This window comes from Octodon degus, unplaced genomic scaffold (genome assembly GCF_000260255.1).
Source record: "Octodon degus isolate 3935 unplaced genomic scaffold, OctDeg1.0 scaffold00008, whole genome shotgun sequence".
NCBI classification, from domain to species: domain Eukaryota; kingdom Metazoa; phylum Chordata; class Mammalia; order Rodentia; family Octodontidae; genus Octodon; species Octodon degus.
In genome coordinates, this window is record NW_004524584.1 from 4,523,664 (window position 1) to 4,545,388 (window position 21,725).

Genomic DNA, 21,725 nt, shown 5'->3' on the forward strand with positions numbered 1-21,725 from the left:
TGCAAACTTAGGTTGTTAACCATCCAGAAGAAAAGCTTATTGTTATTATCAAACGATTTGGGCTATCAATCTTAGCCTCACTATCTCACTGCATTTCAAACATCTTAGGCATAATAAGGAACAGGTATTTTTCATCAATCTTTAGTTTTAGATAGAATAGAGTCCTACTAATACCTTTGTTTTGGCATTTTGGGCCTTCAGAACTCTGAGAGGATAGTTTATTTATGTAAGCCAACACATTGTGGCTTTGTTACAGAAACATAAAAAAGTAACAAAACAGTACCAGGTCCTGTTATTTGTATTGTTTTATAAGTTTGAGTTTTTATCATGAGACCCTTACAATCTCTTTAAATAGACATTGCTCTTTGTTCTTTTACAGCAATTGCAGTGCATTTTTGTAGGATAGATTTACTGTGCATTGCATATTCATGTATGTATGGATAAGCATTAATACTGTGAAAAAATACTTGAGATAAGCAATATCTTTCTTTTTGAAAAATAAATATTTTACTTGGCTCATGATTTCAAAGTTCTCAGTCCATGGTTGCTTGATCTTGTTCCCTTTTGGCCTGTGGTGAATCAGAACATCATGATGGGGGAGCATGTGGAAGAGGAGGTGCACTTTTTATGGTGGCCAAGAGACTAAAAGAGAGAAGGGAATAAAGTTACATTTCCTCCTTCAAGAGCATAAACTCAGTCATCTGACTTCCTCTTCCTAGGCTCTTAAGATTTCACCACTTCCTAATTAATCATGGGGAGTAAGCCTTCAACACATGAGCTTTTGGGTTACACTTAAGATCCAAATCATGACAAGCATTAACATTTAGCATACTTCTAATTTTTAATGCTTCAGTAAGCACTTTTGATTTTGGATCTTCTTTGCTGCAATGTATTTCTAGCTGTTGGTTTCTAGAATTGGTAGATTCTGAGTAATTTGCCATCCTAAAATACTTCCAGTGTAGACTCCCACATTCGTCTTGAATGTTGTTGACACTGAATATTACAAATATTTAATTTGTCTTATCTGATGGTTGTGAAATAGTATATTGTAGTACTGTTTTGTTTTTTCACTAATTGGTAATAGAATTAAGTATTTTGTAATGCTTGATCATTGTAAAGCTTCCTAAAAATGCAATTAACTTTTTTGTTTCTTTTGGTTTTGGTATTGGGTATTGAATTTAGGGCCTTCACATTGAATTACAGCCCGAGTCCTTTCTTAATTTTTAAATTTGAGACTAAGTTTCATTAAATTATGTAGGCTCAGCTCAAATTTTTTATCCTTTGTCTGAGTATCTCTTAGTCCTGGGATTATAGGCATGTATCACCACACGCATTTGAAACTCATTTAAAAAGTTATTTAATGAACTGTGAATGTATTATTAGCAAACAAATTTACAAATTCCATTTACTTAGTGGTTGACAGTTATCTTTGTTAGTTTAATAAAATTTAAGAATATGCTTACCGGCTGGGGATTTAACTCATTGTTAGAATTCTTCACATGTGAAAATCTGTGGCTTGTATCTGCAATACCAAGAGATAAATTAGTTATAACATGAAATAGAAAACATTCACAAAGGCTTTGCTAACTTTGAGGATGAAACGTGAAGTTTGTAAATGTAATTTGATTTATTCAATTTAAAATATCAGATATTCTTGCATAATATAAAATTTCTTGGCTCACAGAAAGTTGGTACTTTATGATAAATATGAATAAATTATCTTAAATTGTAGCTCTTGTCACTTAAAATAATGAATTCAAGATAAAACTTCTCACATGACTCTTCTGTGCCTAGATTTCTGATATATTTATGTCTGATACTAAGGATTCAATTTAGGGCCTTAGCACTGACCTTCATCTTCATTTTTATTTTTATTTTTATTTTTATTTTTTTAATTTTGACTTAGGTTCTTGCTAAATTGCCCAGGCTGGTCTTGAATTTTTGACCTGCCTGCCTCAGCCTCCCTTACAGTGTGCTTAGTGCTTACAGTGTGAGTGCTTAGATTACATAAGTGTGTATTACTGTGCCCTGCAAATTTGTTTTTTGTTTTTATTTAAAACAACTGTGTGTGTGTGTGCGTGCGCGCGTGCATGCATGCACACAAGCATATGTTTAATGTCTGAAAGATACCTTTTATTTTTTACTCACAAATTCAGAAAGTTGTCTTTTATATTTTTGCAGGAAACTTATGGCTTTTCAGTGAAAGTAGAAATGTAAACCATACTATAAATTTTTCATAATAAAATTTTGTATTTTGTGAAAATAAAACAATAATTACCTTAATTATTGAAATTAAAGATGTTCAGGGCATCTTACTATTTTAATTAAAGATAAAAGACAGTACTGTTCTTTACTGATTTAACAAAATCGAATTGCCACTTGAGTTTCATTCTCAAATTAATGAATTAACTCTTCATTAACTACTAACAACATTGAGGACATGATTCTTCTGTTTTTTCTTTTAAAAAGAGAAAGATTTGATCTGAAGAAAATTCATATTTTTTGGAAAATTCTTGCACTGTTATGATAAACTGGTCACTGTCTCTTGATTTCATAGGTTTGAAACCCTAGATTAAGTATGCTTTGTCTGAAATTATTCTAAATTAAAAGACCTATATACAATATAGTAGTCTGTAACTTTTGTGAATTTTGTTGAAGTTTTGAAACCTCATTTTTTGTCTGTCTCATATATTTGGCGAGAGGAAATACTGTGAAAAATCACGTCATAATTCAAGAAAGGTAAAAAATTCTTTTAGGTGGGCTACACTCTGGCAAGTGAGTAGCATTTAGGAATGTGAATAAGTAAGTTAACTTTAAAAGTTGTGTTGGCTGGGGAGATGGCTCAGCAGTCTAAACACCTGCCTGTAAAGCGCAAGAACCCAAGTTTGATCCCCAATACTGCATACCAGGGGTATGATGCACAGTGGTGAACACCTATAATCCCAGTGCTGGGGAGGCTGAGACAGGATTACTGTGAGTCTGAACGGTGTAATGAGACCCTGTATCCATTTAAAACATTGTCTTGCTGAACATGAGCATAGTTATGAGGAGACTGAGACAAACACTAAATGGTATAAGAGCATCAGGTCATATTAGTGAAGAGATAATGAGAAAATCCAGTTGACCAATTTTCTAGATAGGAAAACTTTGTATAGACAATCAAATGAAAGAGTATTTGAATAAAGCTATAATCTCAGCATAGGCATTATTTCCCAGTGAGCTCAAACAGGAATACTTTTTGGTCAGCACTGGGGATTAAATTTAGAGGCTTTCTACCACACAGATAGGTCCCCAACCCTTTTATTTTTTTATTTTTATTTTTATTTTTTTTGAGACAGAGTCTCAATAAATTCCCAAGTGAGACTCAACCTTTTGATCTTCCTTCCTTACTTGTAGTCCCAGGAAGACATTTTTAGTAGCAGTAAAAAAGATAGTTTGATCTTTCTAGTAAGCCAACTAGTTAGCAAATCTAAAGACTGAAAACTGTATGTACCAGTGTACAAACATTGTTTCACAAATAAGGTTTGTTTAGGTTTTTACTGAAGACAAAAGGGAAAAAATTTCTTGATTTTTTTTATTGTATAGTAAGTCTGTTTGAATTAATACAGAATCTTAGCAATAAAGATTTTTACATGAGTTTCCATGGGAACAGCATCTCTGCCAACATTTGTTATTCTCAACCTTAAAGAATGATTCTGCATAAGAGTTTTAAATAGCGGAATCTCTGTTTTATAGGGTATTCTGCTGTTCTGAAAGGAATGATTTTGCATGCTTGTATATGTAAAATAGGAAAACAAAATATGTTTTTCATAATTTTATTATATATTGATATGATACTGCATTCTAAGAAGAAAAAATATGCCTTTGGAAGCAAGGGGCTATCTTAAGGAAAATGTCTTTGCAATTGTTCCAGGAACCAGTAGGTCTTGAGATAGGATTTCAATCAGTAGTCTTTAGGACTCAGCCCAAGATAGCATTAGGAGACAGAAACATTACAGGTTTAAATCCTAGTTTTGTCACTTGTTACTCAATTTAGTGGCAGGGCAGGGGGTGTAGCTCAGTGGTGCAATGGATTCCATTATTAGTACCACGAAAGTACCCCTTTAGTCACATTTCTCTGTAAATTAAGCTGCCAAACTTTACATACATACATATGTATGTGTGCGTATATACAATATGTACATATGTGTGTATATATATATGTATTGGAGTTTATAATATTAAGGGTAAAGGAAAAGAGAAGACATTTCAAAGTAACACTTTCCAATATTAACATGACAAATTCTGAAATTTCAAATAAAGTTGTGTTAAAGTTAATAAAAAATGCTGGGGTGAGTTATTTATAGGAACATTGGTTTAACTTTCATTTCTTTTTCTTCAATAGATGTTTATACACATTAACAAAGTTAACAGGTTCTTTATTATCACTGCTAAATGTTTTGCAATTGTAAGGTTTTCTAGAATAGTTTTAATATATATTTCATTAAAAATCAGTAAAAATATGGCTGCAGATATGACGTGCAAAATATAATTAATATTTATTTAAACGCTCTCAGCATAATTTCTCAAGTCACTTTTATTAAAAAAGTTAGATACACTTTAAGGGAATGTAATTAGTTGCAGAAATTTAGGTCTTTTTGTATTTTTCCTTTTAGTTAGACAATTTTAGATTTAAAAATGCTTGATTTGTGTCTTAATTACAGGCAATCTAAGTAGGTGTTGTTTACCATTAATTAAAAAAGTACATTATATTCTAGCATTAAGTAGGTGGTAGTATTTGTGAAAGAGTTTTTTTTTTTTTTTCTCCTCTTCTTTAAATCAGAAGTGTGGGCTGGAGATACAGCTCAGTGACATAGTACCTGTCTGGTAAGCATGAGGTCTTGAGTTTGATTCCTGGTACCAAAAATAAAAACAGCAAACCAAACCAGAGATACTTATGTTACTTACTAGAAAGAACTGGAGTGTTTATTGAAATCTGATGTCTGATGCCAACCTAGAGCTCACTGAATCACATTCAACCTGGGGTGACTATTAAGACTCATCTGGAGAATTTACAGTATACTGATGACTGTCCCCTGAAGCACGGAGAATCTGATTTAACTGCTAGGATTAGAATCTGATTTAACTGCTGTGGTTCTTAAACTGTATGAGATCTTCTGGAGGTTCACAAATTGAGAGTTTGTGATTCATTTGGTCAGGGTTGGAACTTAGATTTTGCATTTCTGTTAAGTTGTCAGGTGGTTCATATGCTTCTGATTCATGTACCATACTTTGAGAACTGTATTCTAGCTGGGGTTAGGTGTTACCTTCCTGCTTAATATAGAGGATGTGTAATATTAGGGAAATTAAATTCATAAGCAGCATAGGAAATACAATACATTTCAATGTAAAAGTGATAATTTTAACTTGTAAAGTGGAAAATATATTCATTGTAAGTCCAGAATCAATTTTCATAGTTCATTTATGATGAAAAATTCCAACCATCACAAATAACTTAACCTTAGAGTATCTTCAGTGTGTGTGTGTGTGTGTGTGTGTGTGTGTGTGTGCTCGTGCTCTCACACATACATCTGTGCATATATCCATTCTCCATCATCAGGTTTATTCATTTACATGCGGCAATTTTCTCTCTCCCTCTCTCTCTGCCCCCTCCGTCCCTCCCTCCCTCCATCATAAAAAGGATCTCAAGGATCCCTTTTCCTGAGTCTTTTTTTTTTGGGGGGGTGCTTAGGTTTAAACTCTTCCTTGTATGTGCTAAGCATACACTTTATCAATAAACTATGTGCTTAGCCTCTGTTTTCTTGTGTTGTATATCAATTGTGAAATCATCAAAAGAAACAGATTATGGAAAGGTGTTGATAATGCTCTCATGCTCTAATGGTTAACCTTTTTTCTTTTGTTAGGTGGCAATTGTTGATAGTTTTCTTAGGGGCCAGGGAGATGGCTGAGTAGAATAAGCGCTTCCCTGGCAAGTGCAAGGGTCTGAGTTCAATCCCTGGTTCTGCAAAGAAAAAAAAAAAAAAAAAAAAACGGGGAGGACTGGGAAATAGCTCAGTAGAATAAGTGCTTGCTTGGCAAGTGAAAAGTCTTGAGTTCAATCCCCAATTCCCCCCCAAAAAAAAAACCTGATAGTTTTCTTACCCTATAGTTCTTGTTTTTCCAGAATGTGTCATAAAAATCAGTATATAACTGGATTCTGGCTTCCTTCACCTCTCAAGTTTCATTCAAGGTTTATCTGAGTTGTGTTTACTAACTTCGTTCTTTTTTTTTTTTTTTTAAAGAGAAATTGTAGGTTGACAGTAAAATTGAGCATGATTTTCAGTGTCTTTAAGACTTCTGTCCCCACATGCGTAGCCTATGCAGTATCCACAGAGTTGTGCCTTGTTATGATTGATGAGTGACATTAACTCTTGGAGGCATACATTTTGTGAGTTTTAGCAAATATATAGTACTAGCTGCCATAATGGGGCCATACACAGTAGTTTTGCTTCCCTCAAGAATCTTTTTTTTTTTTTTTTTTTTTTTTTCATTTTATGTATTTGGTACAGGGTCTCACTATACAGCTCGGGTTCACAGTGATCCTCCTGTTTTCAGCCTCCCCAGTTCTCGGATTATGGGCATGCACCACCACACCTAGACTCTGTCACCAGCTCAGCATGCCCTGGGGTTGGGGGCGGGCATAGCATGTGGGACTAGGAATGGAACCTGGTCTTTGCGCTTGCCCAGGTAGGTGCTTAGTCTGCTGAGCTATCTCGCCAACCCTCAGAAATCTTCTGATACATGTATTTTCATCCTGATCCCCCATTCATTAGCAGTCAGCAATCTTTTTACTGTCTACAGCTTTATGTTTCCAGAATGTCATCATTTAGAATAATACATTGGCATCTTTCACTTACTATGTATTTAAGGGTCCTCCATGTCGCTTATGGATTATACTACAGTTTATTATTTTTTTTTTTTAGCACTAAGTAAAATTCTTTCTTCTGGATATGTCCCAGTTTATATTTTTCCCTCTCAACTACTAAAGGACATTTTGATTTCTTGCAAGTTTTGGCACATATGAGTAAAGCTGCTCATGTGTGTATAGAATTTGTGTAAGTAAAATTTAGCTCTTTTATGTAAATCTCTAAGAGTCAGCTCCCAGATGTTTTGATAAGAACACCTTAAGCTTTGTAAGAAACTACTGTAAGCTTGGCATGGTGGAGTGCTCCTGTAATCCCAGAACTCAAGAGGAGGCTGAGGCAGGAATGGCTATGAGTTGGAGGCTGACCTGAACATAGCGAATTTAAGACCAGCTCAAACTACATATTGAGACCCTGTGTAACCAAAAAGCCAGAAACAAATGCAGTTAATAATGAGGTGTCTGTTTAGGTTTTTTGGCTATTTTCTAATTGGATTGCTTGAGGTCTCATTAAACCTCCAGAATTTTTTTTTTTTTTTTAATATTTTGAACAATAGTCCTGTCTTGCAGCTGTTATTTGCCAATATTTTCTCCTACTTGTGCTTTGACTTTTCATTCTCTGGATACTATTTTTTACAGAGCAGAAAATTTTAATTTAAAGCCCAACTAAATATTTACCTTGTAGATTGTACCTTTGGTGTTGGATCTAAAACATGAACTTCCAAACCCAGGGTTATTCAGATATTTTTCTGTATCAGCATAGAGTTTTATAATCATGGTTTTTCTATTTAAAATCTCATGTATTTTGAGTCTGTTTTTGTGAAGAGTATAAGGATTATGGCTAGGTGTTTTTATTTTCTTTTCTAGCATATGGACATCCAGCTGTGTTAACACTAGTCTTTGATAAGACTTTTTCCTTCATTGGATAGCCTTTGGTTCTGTGTCAGATATTATTTGACTGTGTATGTGTGATTTGTTTTTGAATTGTCTGTTTTATTCTGTTGATCTATTTTTTTGACAATGCTGTTTTCACTGTGATAGGTTTGTATATATCCTGAAGTTAATAGTATCAGTTTTTTTAACTTTGTTATATTCCTTCAGTGTTTGCTGTATTGTCTTTGTCTTCTCCATGTAAACCAGAACTTGCTTGTTTATTTTGAGAAAAGAATATGCTACACTTTTGGTTAGAATTTTGTTGAATCTATAGATAAATTGGGAATAATGAGTATTCTTGATAATACTGAATTTTCCTATTAATGAACGTGGTATATCTTTACAGTTATTTTCTTCTTTGATTTCTTCCATCAGAATTTCATAATTGTTTGTACATAAACTTTGTACATATTTTGTTAGATTTATACTTGCCTTTTTTTTTTATTATTTAGTACAGGATCTCACTACATAGAATGGACTGGTAGTGATCCTCCTTTTTTTCAGCCACTCAAGTGCTGGGATTACAGTCACACGCTACCATACTCAGTCTCAGTGGTCATCTCAGTGCGCCCCGAGGGCAGGGCCACCACAGTTTGTGGTGCAGGGGATCAAACCCCAGTCTCTGCGCTCTGCCTAAGCAGGCACTTTAATCCACTGAGCTATCTGGCCTGCCCTAAGTCATGACTTGAAAATAACTGTGTTAAGAGTTCTCCAGAGGAATAGAACCGTAGGAGTGTATTACTAGAGGGTTTATTAAACTAACTTAAAGAGAGGCCAGAAAGTCCCATAATGGTAATCTACAGCCTACAGAGCTGGGAAAACCAGTAGCTGCTCAGTCCAAGAGCTAAGACTTCTTGCTGAGTCCAAAGAGCTGAAAGCCTTAGAACAAGAGGAGTCAAACATGCAGGCCAATTCCACTGCTGAAGATCTAGAACCAGCTCCCAGGAGAGTTGTTTGTGGGAATCTACAATGAAAGAGTGAAGTATCTGGAGTCCAACTTTAGTAAATAAATATATATTAAAAATAAGAGTGAAAAGGTGTATTTTCTCAAGAAAAACTGACTGTGTCTGCATGTGCTGCTTCCCCCTTCGAGTTTTTGTTATGTCTTGATATTTAGTCTGCTCAGTTGACTGTAGCTATCTATGATCACAGCAGATCTTTTATTTGCCAGTCATCTTTGGAAAGACTTTCATAGACATAACCAGAAGTATACTTTACCAATATTCTAGGCATTTCTCAACTGTTCAAGTTGACAACGAAAATTTTATTTTAGGGGTCAGAGATAGGGCTCAGTAGAATAAGCGCTTCCCTGGCAAGCGCAAGGGTCTGAGTTCAATCCCCTGTTCTGTGCCTCCCCCCCCCCCAAATATATATAATCTTTTTTCCACCGAATTTTGAATTTTCTTCATAGGTAATCAAGCCTTCTGGGAGCATAGTTTAATTTCTCCCTTTGTACACTGTATACATTTTATTTCTCTTGTTTCCATAAACTGAGACTTGTGGTACATTATTGAGAAGAAATAGTCAGAGGGAATATCCTTGGCTTGTTGCTGATATTTGTAGGAAATTTCTACTTTCCTGTCATTAAATCTGTTGTCTCTAGGTTTTTGAAACAATTGTTAAAAATTCCTATGTGTTAATAAAATTTATGATCTTGTACATGTTTAAATGTATAACTGAGTAGTGTTTTAAGTACATTCACTTTGTTGTGCAACCGTTTGCCAGAACTCTTTGAATCTTGTAAAACTGTACGCCCATTAAACAACAATCTGTACCTTCCCCCATTGCCCTTGGCACCTATAATTCTGTTTTCTGTGTCTTGAATTTGATTGATTTACATGCTTCTGTAGAATCATATGCTATTTATTTCTGTGATTGTTTTATTTAAGTATAATGTTGTAAAGGTTCATCCATGATGTAACATGTGTGTCAGTTTCTTTTCTTCTTAAGGCTGAATAATATTTTATTTTATGAATGTACCACGCAGTTATACATTCTTTTCATTAAGGGATGCTTGTATTCCTTCTGACTTTTGTCTGTTGTAAATAATGCTTTTATGTTGGGAATAACAGTACATGCTTATAATTCCACTACTTGAGAGCCTGAGATAGGAGGTAGATAGTGCTGAAGCTCATGAGTTAGAGGGTAACCTAGGCAACCTAGTACGACTTTTAAAGATGCAAAAACAAGTTTATACTTTTTCTTGTGAATGTGGGTATAGATGTCTGTTGAAGAACCTGCATTGAGTTCTTACAAATTTGTGTCCTAAAGTGGAATTGTTGGTTCATTGCTATCTTTAACTTCTTTCAACTACGTTCATAGTTTTCAGTGTGTTTTGCTTCTATGGCTCATTTATTCCTAAGTGCTTAATCTGTTCTCAAGTACTGTTAATATAATTTTCTTAATTTTATTTTCAAGTTGTTTGTATTTAGTATTTAGAAATGTAATTGATTTTTGTGTGACTTTTTTGATCTTCTACTTTTTTGAATTTGTTCACTAGTTATAAAAGTTTTTTATGCAGCACTTTTAGAGTTTTCTTTGTGTAAGAACATGTCATCTGGGCCAGGGAGATAGCTTGGTGGTCTAAGCCCCTGCCTGGCCAGCACAAGGATTTGGGTTTGATCCGTGGTACTACATGCCGTGCTGGCCTTGGAAACCTGGTCACAGTTGGCTGGCCACCAAACTGTGGAGGCAAATGCCTGTAATCCCAGTGCTGGGGAGGCTGAGACAGGAGGATCACTGTGAGTCTGAGCTATTTAGTTTATCTCTGTACTAAATAAGTAAAACAATTTTTTTTTTAAGGTCATGCCATCTGCAGTTTCACTTAATTCAGATGCCTTTTAGTGGGTTCATGTTATTATAATGAAATACCTGAGAGAACTAATCTATAAAGGAACAGTTTTGTTTAGTTCATAGTTTTGAAGATTTAAAGGCATGATGCCCGAATGGCTCAGTTGGTGAGGATAGCCAGTTGTAGCGTATCATAGCAGGAACGTGTAGAAGCCAGCAGACACAGATAAGAGTTCCACAATTCTTTTTAGAGTGTGCAGTTCCCAAAAGTCTTGTCAGTTCGTGATACCAGCACAAAGTACAGCAAGCCCATAGTTAGGCTGTTGGTTCCATTAGCTATCCAAACCATAGTTCTTTTCAGTTCATTTTCCTGCCTAATTGCTCTGGCTAGGACTTCAAACATACTATATTGGATAGAAATGGTGAACATAGCTGTCCTTAACCTGCTTCTACATGTTAGAGGAAGAGCTTTTATTCTTTCACTCTTTACCATGATATTAGCTTTGAATTCCCTGTATATTGCCTTTATTTTGTTGAAGTAATTCTGCACGTCCTAGTTTTCTTAAAATCATGTAATGGCATTGAATTTTGTCAGGTTTTTTTTTTTTTCTGTTTTTTTTTTTGTGGCGGAACCGGGGATTGAACTCAGGCCCTTACACTTGTCAGGGAAGCACTTAGTCCACTGAGCCATCTCTCTGGCCCTTATCAGATGTTTTTTCTGCAACAAAGTATTATGCTTTTCTTAATTCTTTAAAGTATGGTCTATTACATTGATTGATCTTCATGTTGAACTACTTATATTTCAGGAATTAGTTCTACTTTCTCAGTGTGTTTTGGGGCTTGAAACCCAAGGCCTGTACATATGGGAGGTACTTTATCAGTGAGCTATACATACCCCAACTATATAATATTTCTAATATTTTGTTGATACCACTTTTTTCTGTTTTTTTGACTCTTGAAATATTTTAAAAATTAAAATCCACTTTTTTAAAAAAAGCCAATTTTAGTAAATGGCAAGGAACTCATTAATTTTGTAGGAGAGCTTATTATGTTGCCTGGTACTATAGTCTTATTTTTAACAGTGCCTATATACTGTCCTTTTGAATTATGCTTAACTTGAAGGATTTATATTATTTTCCTAAGACCACAGGAAGTTATATCATAGGAAGATCTGTGAAATAACTGATCGGCGTAATTTTGTAACACACTTTTATTTACTTTTTTATGGTGTAATAATATTCACTAGTAGTTTTTTATTGTATGTAAGTAAATTTTTCATTTTTGTCTTGGACAGAATTTATGTTAATGTCTAAGTTAATTGTATCCATAGTTCTACATGAAAATGTAAATGAGAATCTTTCAGTGCTATTCTCTTTGTCTTGGGTCTCAACTTTCCATCTCATTATATCAGACCTATCCCTTTCCCTCTTGCTCCAGAGATGTATAAATAGTATTATATATTACTCTTTGTTTTTCTCTTTACTTATACAGTGTTTTAAATTTACTTGTATTTCTGTGTAGATATATAATGGTTTTGTGATGAAGCCTTTATTTTTTTCTGTATTTTAGGGAAGGGTCTACAGGGTGTTCAGGGTCTCACTACTAGATCAGACTTGTAGTGATTCTCCTGTTTACAGCCTCCCAAGTTCTGGGATTACAGGCGTGTGCCACCACGCCCAGTCTCAATTGCTGTCTCAGCGCGCCCTGGGGGGGGGTAGGGCTGGCACTGCAGGCCAGAGGATCAAACCCCTGGCCCCTGAGCCTGCTTGCAGGCTCTTTAATCTGCTGAGCTATTTGGCCGGCCCTGTGATGATGTTTAAAAAAGGAATTATTACAGTTCTACAGTTTACTTTTTTGTGAATAATACCATGAAGCAAATTATCTAAGGTGTAACTTAAATTCATTTTTTGTAGGGTTTTGTAATAAATGCTTTATGTTGTGTTACATAAAGCATATTGTAGCCATTTTCATGTGCGAGGGAATGAATTTCCTTTCTTGTTCTTGGTCATTTTTCATTCCTGAATATGTGTGGCTAATTATGATGCTTTTATTTCTGTGGAATAGATTTTTAGGAAAATGACTAGGTGTAAAGCGTTTTATATTTGTATTTCAGTAGATGCTGCCAAGTTGCTTTAACAAAAATTTTCCACCAACATGTGAGGATTCTATTATCTATGTGCTGACAGTAAGACTAAAGCTTTTTAAGAAATTTACTGGCCCAATTGATAGAACATTTTATCTCATTGTTGCATTTAATTTGAATTCCCACAAAGTGTACTATATTATTTCATTGTTTTGTGAACTATTCTTCCATATCCTTTGTCCAAATATTATTTGAATTGTCTTTTTCATTTTGTAAAAGCTTATGTGTTAAAACATTAATTCTCTATTATTTATGTTGAAAATAGTTTTCTTTTCACCACATTTTTAAACATGAATTTCTCTGTAGTTTCTAATTTTGAGTTATGAATGCTCCTCAAACTCCGTAATATTTTTAGTTTTTACAGTACATAAGCAGTTTGAGTGCATTTTTGTATGTTAACTAATATTAGAACACCCATTTTTTTCCCCTAAAGGATTACCAGTGCTTTAGGAAAAATCATGTATTTTTCACGGACTTGACTCTTGTTTTATTTAAAAATCTTACACTTTAAAAAAAAAAATTCAACTGAGTATTTTTTTTCCATAACCCTCATTCTAATCCCAACTGAGTATTTTTTATGTATTCCTGCATCAATCCTCTGTTTATATTTGATAAATCTATTGTCTTATTTGAAGCAGTTTTTAGTTTTTTTACCTATGATTATTTTGTAACATTTATTTTCAACTTTATCATTTTTTTCCTTAGTGAATTGATATTGTCCTTAGAGAACAATTGATATTTTTATGATAGTACTTTTTAAATGTTTATACTTTATAATAAGTATGTGTAATGATTTCATACTAATGCCAGTTTACTAAATTTTTCCAAAGCCTCTTAAAATGAGAATATTTTAATCTCATTTTTGTTTCTTAGATCTTTTAGTCTACTTGGTCTGTTGTCACAAAATATCTGAGACTGTAATTTGTAAACAGCAGAAATTTGAAGCTGGGAAATAACAAAATAAAGTACCAGTAGATTTGGTATCTAATGAGAGTTTGCTCTTTATTTTTTATTTATTTTTTTGCGGAACCAGGGATTGAACTCAAGTCCTGGCGCTTGCCAGGGAAGCGCTTATGCCACTGAGCCATCTCCCCAGCCCTGCTTTTTTTATTTTAAAGTTCGTCCCTTCTTGCTGCATCCTTACTTGGCAGTGAGGGCCTGGCAGCTTTGTTCAATCTTTTTTTTTTTTTTTTGTTCAATCTTTTTAAAGATAGTTTTGTTAATGGGAGCAGAGTCCTCATGACTAAATAAGTTCTCAGAAAGAGCCACCTTTTATGTTTTCACATTGGGTATTAGAGTAAAAAAGATGGATTTTGTGGAGGCAATGAACATTTACATCATAGCAATTACTGTCTTTCCAGTATTAAAGATTTTTTTTTTTAAATTCTCTTCACTTACCACTGTTGAATAAACAAATGTATTTTTATTGAGGGGAATATTACCTAACCATGAAAAGAAATGAAGTACTGAGTCTTGGGTGAACCTGGAAAACGTTACATTAAGTGAAAGAAGCCAAACAAAAATTCATATATGTACTATAGGATTTTGTGTATATGAATAACGAGAACAGGCAAATCAGAGAGATAGAAAGCTTACTAGTGTTTGTAAGAGAAATAGGAATGGGGAGGATGATAAAAATGTTCTCGAATTAGGTGTTGTGGTAATGGTTATACAACCTTGTGAATATACTAAAACAACTGAATTATATATTTTAAAGTGAAGTTTATGACATATAAATTATATCTCAGTTAAAAATGAGTAACAGTAATTATATCAGGATTAATTTGGCATTAGATGTCAGACAAGAACTGGGTTGGCTTGATAAGATAACTTTTCTTATATAATAAGTGGGGCAAGGTGATGGTATAGTGATATCAGGATGTAAGTCTCCATAGTCTTCTTAGCTTTCCCTTCATGTTTGTATAAAGCTGTAGTAGCTCCAGAATTGGAAGAAAGAGGACAGGGAAGGAAGAAGCAGTGACAGTTCCTAGAACTCCAAAGCAGCCGTCTCATGTCAGTGGCCATACTGTGCCAAATGATCTCTTGTCTGGAATTTGACTGGGGAATACTATGGTGATTGGGATTGAATTTTGGGTCAGAATATTATATTGTAATTGGTGGTATTTATTGCTCTGTACTTTATTTTTATTTAGTTTTTTTTTCTGTGTTTTAGGGAAGGGTCTGTAGGGTGTTCAAGGTCTCACTACTAGATCAGACTCTTCATGATTCTCATTTACAGGCTCCCAAGTGCTGGGCTTACAGGGGGACATCACCACACCCAGTCTCAATCACTGTCTCAGAGCACCCTGGGGGCGGAGCCAACATGGCAGGCCCAGGGATTGAACCCTGGCCCCTGTGCCTGCTTGCAGATGCTTTAATCTGCTGAGCTATTTGGCTGCCCTTTGCTTTTTACTTTAGAAAAACATTTCCTGTTGGTTTCATAGTCTCAGTTATACTTAAGTAGTTTTCCAAGTTAACTTAGTTTATCTTTGAAAATTCTCTTCAGTCATGGGTTATTGGTAGCATTTCATTTGTGGAAATAGGAAGAGGAAACCAGTTGTGCAGATTCTTTTTATTTAGCTTTTTTTTTTTAAAGAAAAACAACAACAATAATAACTTTATGGAGTTGAATTGGTGTATAGCAGACTAAACAGTGGTAAAAAGTATAGTATAATTTCTTAATCTTTGACATAACCATGAACATCTATTACCTTAATCAAGATACTTTTTGGAAATGTCAGCTTTATTTAGGAGTAGTATATACACAGTGTGTTCATTTTTAATTTTGAAAATGTATAGATATGACTGCAGTCAAGATGAAAACATTTGAGCAGGGCATGGTGGTGCATATTTGTAATCCTGTACTTAGGAAGATGAAGCAGGAGTATTACAAATTCAAGGCCAGTCTAGACTGGATAGCAAAACCATGTCTCAAAGAATTAAAAGAAAAAAACAAGCAACAGCTCAAGTCATGTAGTATTCTAGAAAGTTTTCCTGTCTCTTCTCAGTCTCTCCTAATACTCCAATTTCAGTTGATATAAATTTGTGCTTTTTATCATCAAAGTTGACAGGATTTTTGAATAGAGTATTATATAAATGAGATCATATACTACATAGTCATTTGCACTGGCTTCTTGCTGTGATCCATGTGCCTTTTTAAAGAGTCATGCAGATTGTTGCATGTATTAATAGTTTATTCTTCCTTTTTAAGTTGCTAAGTAACTTTTATCATACTGCTATGTTGCAGTATTCCACTGTTCATACATTTAGAAAACTTCGGTTTCTAATCAGTTTTGATGAATTTTTAGTTAATCTCTTTTTGAACATTTGTGTACCATTCTTTGTATGGATGTAAGTTTTCATTTCTTACATTGCTTAAAAATGTCTTTTCCCTATTTGAACACAATATCATATTATCCTTATGAAAATCTACAATAGTGACTAGAGTATATAAAAATCTGAATTTGTGTTCAGATTTAACCAGTTGATTCAAAAAATCAATCTTTCATAGTGTTTTCCTCCCTCGTTTTACTCTAGAATAACTTTTACCTTATTCTTTCAAGATAACTGACTGTTTTAATAGACAAGTATGCTAAGTTTTAGTAGCTCGTGTTCTGTGTCTTTTGTATTTCTAGTAAACCGAAATTTCAGTCTAAGTGTATCAGTAATTTTTAGTTGAACATATTTTGGCAATACTTTGCAGATGACATTTACACACGTTCTATTGTATCACTTTAAGGAGAATGTAATGTCAGTCAGTATTTTCCCATCATTGGTAATATTAAATTTGATCATTATCATTCACTTATTGGTGTTAGAATATATTGATTATGGATTGCATAAATCAAATTGTTTCATTAGGGTGTAGGAAATACAGTAGTAGTCTTCTGTTTTTTGGTTTATTTTCTTTTCTTACATTTGTTTTCTGGCATTTTTCAGTTGAACTTTTTCTCTGTCACCAAGGTAAACTTTTTGTTTGTCTAAAAATGGAGGGAAAATGATTAGCTTTTTTACTATCAGTTTTTTAAAAAACGACTAAGTTAGTGTCATATACACTTCAATGATAGAAAATCATTTTGTTTCTGTTTTGTCTTTTTGAAGTCACTTGTAGGTTCATGGATTTTTGTATTTCTAAGTCATCAGTTTGTTTTTCTTTTAGATTTCAGATTGCCTCAGATTTAGCCAGTAAGTTATAATACCTTTCATGCACAAATACAGCACACTTGGTGACTCAGAACTTTGTCATCGAATGGGTAGTCTTTAAAATAAAAAAGTTCTCCAGTTGTTGATTTTATGTCTTTTTTTTTTTTTTTTTTAATTATTTGGTACAGTGTTTACAGGGTCTCACTACATAGATTGGACTTGTAGTGATTCTCCTGTTTTCAGCCTCCCAAGAGCTGGGATTACAGGCACACAGCACCACACCCAGTCTTATTCTAAGTCTGTGTGCTCTGGGGACGGGGCTGGCATGGGTTGCTGGGGATAGAACCCAGGCCACTACACTCTGCCTAAGCAGACATTTAGCAGGCCCTGATTTTTGTGTCTTGATGATAATACTTTGTTAATATCTGTGTTTTATGGGCTGGGGAGATATCTCAGCAGTCTCAGCACCTGTCTGGCAAGTGCAAGGACCCAGGGGTTCAATACCCGGTACTGCATGCCATGCTGGCCCCAGAGCCCCGGGTATGCTTTGCTGGCCACCAAAACCGGGCGATGTGGTGCATGACTGTAATCCTAGAACTGGAGAGGCTGACACAGGAGGGTCACTATGAGTTTGAGCTGTATAGTGAAACCCTGTACAATAAGTAAGTAAATAAATGGCTAGATTGATTATGTGGATATTAAAGGTACAAATAGGAGGAGTAGAACACTTGCTTAGCATGCTGGAGACCCGCTGTTCTATTTAAAGTGCTGGTGGAAAGAAAGTACCAACAAAAATTTGTAATAGTCTTTTCCTCTACATTGCGTTGTGAAAAGACTACATTTAATGTATGCATAATTTTTATTTTAGCATATAATGCATCTGGAAATAGTCAAAATTTGTCTCAGTGGACCTGATTGTCTTTGGCATTAGAGGTTTTTGGAGCTGAATTTACTCTTATCTTGCTTTAGCATGCACTTTCCACAGTAAGATTTTGTTGCATTGAAGCACATACAGTTATACCTTGGTTGTTGAACTTCTTTTGCTTCAAATTTATGGTCAAACACGGAAAAGTTTGAGAACTGAACATACTTTTTCCATAATAATGGAAAACCAAATAATTGGTTCTAAGGCCCCCCAAAATTACACTTACAAATTTATTTTTCCAGGAATTTTAACAAATTTCATGATGATTTCTTTCTGTAACCCATTGTGATGCTCAGTTTTAACTCATATCTTTACTGGGAATATCACTAACTTTCTTTGGAGCCACAGTGACAATAATCTAATACAAATAAAGTGAAAAAATAAAAATCACCCAATGATGAATATTTTTATGCATGAACACAAGCATTATTTGTGTGTATGTTGTCCCGGGTACAGTGGTGCTTAGACTAAGTGTCACCTTTTGTGTATGTGCCATGTGACTGACTCTTGGCCCTACAGATTTTTTTCAATTTAGGTTTTCAGTTGGACTGTGGAGCTAAGTTATAAACACTGAGATTTTGATTCCTTTACATTTACTTAAGCTTATTCTATGTGCTAACATATGGTCTATTTTGGAGAACATCCTGTGTGACTGAGAAGCATGTGCATTCAGTTCGGAGTAGTTTTTGAAGTCCATTTCTTAAGTTTGGTTTAGTTCCTATTACTTCTTTGCTGAGTTTTTCCATAGTTGACCTCTTTGTATCAGTGGAGTGTTAAAGTCCCCTAGTACAATTATATTATTGCTCATTTGATTTTTTATGTCTGTTTAAATTTCTCTTGATGCAGTCCTAGCCCAGGCCCAGTGAGTGTGTGGGAGAGCTTCTGACTACCCTGCACCAGCGGGACCTGCTGGTCTCAGCCCAGACGCAGCATGGATGAGACCCTCTTCCACACCCTTGGGGCCCCCCCAACACTCTGCAGCACCCGTGCACCCTGCCCTCTGTGTGAGAATTTCTGCCGCATTCTAAGAACCCCCAGATCCAGTCCTAGCCCAGGCCTGGTGAGTGTGTGGGAGAACTCCCGGCTACTCTGCGCCAGTGGGACCTACCAGTCCCAACTCAGGCGCAGCGTGAGTAAGACCCTCTTCCACACCATTGGGGCCCCCTCAACACTCCTTGGTACACCCCCAACCCGCCTACCACATGACAATTTCTGCCACGTTGTAGGGACCCCCAGATCCAGTCCTAGCCCAGGCCCGGTGAGTGTGTGAGAGAGCTTCCAGCTACCCTGTGCTTGCGGGACCTGTGGGTCCCAGCCCAGGCGCAGCATGGATGAGAGCCTCTTCCACCCCCTTGGGCTCCCCACCACCACTCTGCAGCACCCCCTCACCCTGCCCCCCAGTGAGAATTTCTGCCCTGTTATGGGGACCCCCAGATCCAGTCCTAGCCCAGGCCTGGTGAGTGTGGGGGAGAGTTGCCTCTCCCCGCTACTCCACCTTGTCCCCTCCAGACTCATCTCAGGACTGGCATACAGGCCTGAGGTGAAACCCTGCAGCTGCAATCCCTGCAGAGAGAGTAGGGGACAGAACCACCCAGCTAGTCCAGGAGCAGAACATCTTACCAGAGGGGCACAACAGGTTCACTCCTAAGGGCAGCAGCAGGAAGGAGCCGAGCATAGCACCCAGACCCAAGCCAGACACAGCTGGATAAATCCAAACTTTGTAGATGTGCACCTGAACTTCAGTAGGTACTAAGGTTATAACTGTACCAAAGCTCTACAACAAAGGTCAGAAGACAGTGCTACATAAAATGCCAATGGAAGGAACAAAATGCAATATCCGAAGCTAAGTCCACCCGTAACAAGTGCAGAGAACACTAACACAGAACAAATTGGGAATCACACAGCTGAAAGCAATGAATCAATGGCTTCTGAAATAAATAGCGGCAGAAAAGTATAGAGGAACTCAGATTGGAAATGAAAAAAGAAATCCCTGAATTAATAAATTCTGCTGTAAAGAATCAAAAGCAGAAACCTATGGAGGAAACCCAATGCCCACCTAGAAGAAGTGCAGAGGACACTAGCTCAGCTCAGCTGTATGAATAGCGTCGGTAGTAAATAAGCAACAGTAGAAAGGCATAGAGTAATTCACAGCAGAATTATTTTCTACTAGCTCAGCTAAAATGTATGAATTAATAGTGTCGATAGTAAATAAGCAACAGCAGAAAGTTATAGAGGAACTCAGAGGGGAATTTGCTGAAATAAGAAAAGAATTCTTGGAACTCATAGCATCTGAAGTAAAGAATCAACTACAGAAACATAAGGAGGAAACCCAATCTGAAAAAACCCTGCAGTAAATAAATTAATAAGTGCTTCTAAAGAAGGCATTGATTAAAAAAAATAAAGGTTAGAAAAATGACGGATTCCTTGAATGAGCAATACAGGAAAGAAATAGATTGCATGAAGCAGAGTCAAAGAGGTATAGAGGAAATTAAAATCTCAAATCATAAACTTGCAAAACTGTTTAAGCGAAAGTGAAGACAGAGTTTCAGATCTTGAAGACGCTGGTGCAGCTAGTGAAAAGGTAAGAAAAGATCTCTTAAAAACAGCCAGGATGTAGGAAAAATAATCCATCACCTGAAAGATGATGCAGAGATGAACAATGTGAGTCTAATAGGTATCAGTGAGAAAGGAGTCAATACAAATGACATTAAAAAAATATGGGCAGAAGTAATAGCAGAAAACTTTCCAAATATGAGGAAACAATCTGACATTCAGGTAACTGAAGCATACAGAACGCCAAATAACCTCAACCCAATGAAAAACACACCGAGACATATAATAGTCAAGATCCCAGAAATTCAGCACAAGAATAATCTACTGAAAGCCACTAGAAAAAAGAAGCAGACCACATTCAAAGGAAAACCCATCAGAATTACGGCCGACGTCTCTTCACAAACCATGAAGGCAAGAAGAGCATGGAGTAGAGTACTTCAAGTCTTCTATGAAAACAAATTGAAGTCCAGACTACTGTACCCTGCAAAACTCACTTTCAAGTTTGATGGAGAAGTGAAATACTTCCATGACAAAGAACAACTAAAGAATTTGTGGATGATAAAGCCAACCCTACAAAGGCTACTGAAAGATGTTCTAGAGAGGGATCAAAATGATCAGAACTCCACGAATGAGATCAGAAGCAACCAACTAAATAAGGCAAAGAATTAAACACAGGAGAATAAGGAGTAAATGACAACAGGTAAATAACATGTCAATCGTAAGTCAAAACATCTCAATTCTGATCATCAATGTAAATGGACTCAATTCTCCAATTAAGAGAAATAAACTGACACAGTGGATTTGGAAACAAAATTCAACAATACGCTGTATAAAAGAAGCACATTTAACTCATAAAGACATTCATAGGCTGAATGTCAAAGGGTGGAACACAATATTACATTCCCCAGCACCTCAGAAAAAAGCAGGGGTAGCAATCCTATTCTCAGACAGTCTCAACTTCAAACCAGGATTGATAAAGTGAAATAAAAAGACCAGTATATATTGGTTAGGGGAAAAATTCAAGAGGAAGAGGTAACACTCATAAATGTGTATACACCAAACACGGGAGCACCCAACTGTATAAAGCAAATCTTAATGGACGTGAAAGATCTACTATCCAAAACCACAATCTTAACAGGAGACCTTCACACCCCCTTATCCCAAAAAGATAGGTCAACCAGAAAAAAACTTAGTAAACAACAGAACTGAACCAGAGTTTGAAACAAATGGACTTGGTGGACATATACAGAGTGTTCCATTCAAACACAGCTGAATACACATTTTTCTCAGCTGCACATGGGTCATTTTCTAAAATAGACCACATACTGGTCCATAGG

At 35.7% G+C, this 21,725-nt stretch overlaps 1 protein-coding gene across 2 annotated transcripts in view; it reads left to right on the forward strand.

The window, feature by feature from the left end:
- Positions 1 to 21,725, forward strand: part of Stag1 (stromal antigen 1) — a 462,283-nt gene that overhangs the window by 41,358 nt on the left and 399,200 nt on the right. Inside the window, exon 1 of one of the 2 annotated variants that reach the window (XM_023705036.1) lies at positions 2,692 to 2,739. The exons of the other annotated variant lie outside the window; for it this stretch is intronic. The gene's annotated coding sequence lies outside the window, so the exon portion shown is untranslated. Of the gene's footprint in view, positions 1 to 2,691; positions 2,740 to 21,725 lie in introns of those variants that run through there. 2 annotated transcript variants of the gene reach the window in all.